Below are 2,267 nucleotides of genomic sequence, written 5' to 3'. Positions count from 1 at the left end.
CTTGGCTGAGTAGGTCACAGCGCCCCTGCAGCGGCAGCGAGGAGGGCGGCCAGGCTGGGCTGCAGGGAGAGCGTGAGCAGACGGAGGCTCGGCTCTGGGCTCTCCCGCTGGAGCAGAGCTCGTCTGAGCGGAGGCAGTTTGGGAGCGGTCGGTCCGCGGTGATGTGTCGCTAATTGAAATCTCATTTAACCTTCTGGCAGAGGTGGCACATTCCCACAGGGTCCCCGGGGCTGCCCTGGGGCCGGCGGGGCTCTCATCCGCTCCTCTCGCAGAAGGGGAGCATCTGGTGTGCGGAGTGTGAGCCTGAACAGCCTCGGCCTGGGTTTGCACATCCCAATCCTTCCTGGGAATAACGGACAGGCCGCTGGGACACCCAGCACAGGAGCTCTGCTGGAGTCAAATCCTCCTGGGACTCCCACAAGCAGCCTCAGCCAGGGCTGCACTTCCTTCACAGAACCGCAGAATGCTTTGGCATGGACTCGACCTTAACGCTTAAACCATCCCATGGGCAGGGGCAGCTCCCACCATCCCAGCCTGGCCTGGGACACTTCCAGCGATCCAGGGGCAGCCACAGCTTCTCTGGGCACCTGTGCCAGGGCCTCTCCACCCTCACAGGGAGAATTTCAGCTCCTTCACCCTTATTCGCTACTGTTGCAAAGGCTGATTCAGATGCTAATTAAGCCTCTTAATTGCTGTAGTTGCTGATTGCATGTGTTAAAAACAGTCAAAGGAGAGTTGCACCCCCATCTTAGGGCAATATTTAAAAGCAAAGCAGTGAAAGGGCTGGCAGCGCTAAACACGGAGTAGAATGGAGTGGAATAGTGCGGTTGGAAGGGACCTACAGTGACCATCCCCAACTTCCCGAACAATCGCTTTTGATCTTGGCTGACCAAAAGCTAAACCAGGGCCTTAAGGGCATAGCCCAAACCCCTTTTCAGCCCGAGCAGCCTGGGGGCGCAGAGAGGCCGCGGTGCCGGGCCGGCTGTTTGTGTTGATGCAGGCAGAGCGGGCAGTGATTGAAGGTGTTTACTGCCACGTGTGATATCTTCCCTTTGTGCCGATGTCTTTCCCCTGGAAGAGAAAATCAATACCCAGGCTAAATCTGGAGGCTTCAATATTTCTCAGAGAAGTGCAAATCAATATGGATTTCTTAACAAGTTTAATTTCAATACCTGAAAGTGCACATTCTGCCCATTTCCTGACCTTTCCAATCCCCGGGAGAGGAGGATTAAAAAGATTTGTTCAAATTCAAGGAATTGAATCAGCAAATGCCCCATTAGCTTGTTTTCTTTCCGCCAGACCCCGATAAACAGAATGATAGCCCATCGTATGATAACAGTAGGATAGCCCGCCGGGCACGGCAGCGCCCTGGTCACCTCCACCGCGGGCAGGACAGCCCAGGCTGGCGACAGAGGGGCCGGGTGTCACTCGGAGAGGCACCCGCTCCCCCTCCCCGAGTGCCAGCGGACCCGCGTCCCCCGTGAGCCCGATCCTGCCGCGCCGCCGAGCCCGCTGATTTATGGTGCTGCAGTGCTCTATATTTATCTGTAATGGCTTTGTGCAGCGTTAGATCATCGTGGGAGCCCGGTAAACACCGCGGAGCGAGCGGGGCGTGCGGGCTGGGCCGGCGGAGCGCTCGGCGAGGTTCGGTCCCTGCCCTTGGAAGGATCCCGGGGCCAGGGGAGCCGGAGCGCGCACCCCGCAGGAGCCTCGGGGAGCCCCGGGGCGGTGCAGCCCCAGCCGGGCCTGGCTGTCGCTCGGGGTCACGCTCAGCTCCCGCAGCCCCGCAGGGCTCCAGCCCCGGCTGCGGCGTTGCTGCGCCGGGCCCGGGGCTGCCGCTCCCGTTTGCCTCCCAGGGGAGGGCTTTAATTGCTGTGTTGGTGCTGCGATGACAAAGCCGGCGGCGGAGCTGTCAGCCTGCGGGAGCCGCTGCTGGCACGGAGCCCGCCGGGGGGAATGGGGAAATGGGGAAATGGCAGCTGGGTCCTGGCTGCAGCGCTGAGCTCTGCCTTTCACCCTCTTTCCCCAGTTCCGCACCGACATCGCGACAAACGCGCTGCCCTCTCCGCTGTCTGCTGCCAGGGAAGCTCCCCAGTCCCTGCTCCTGCAGACTGCTCCTTCCTCAAAAGCCTCTTTTGTCCTTTCTGGGTTTGATTTTTTGGGGATTTGCCATAGCTCATGAGAGTCTGGGTAAGGCCAAACCGTTGATATCGTTTACTTGATGGACAGTAATGGTTTCTGTGGTGCCATTACTACCTGTCATCTAA

Source organism: Agelaius tricolor, unplaced genomic scaffold (assembly GCF_023055355.1).
Source record: "Agelaius tricolor isolate 1412-34295 unplaced genomic scaffold, bAgeTri1.0.p SCAF_19, whole genome shotgun sequence".
NCBI lineage: Eukaryota > Metazoa > Chordata > Aves > Passeriformes > Icteridae > Agelaius > Agelaius tricolor.
Note: the sequence above shows the minus strand (reverse complement) of the source record.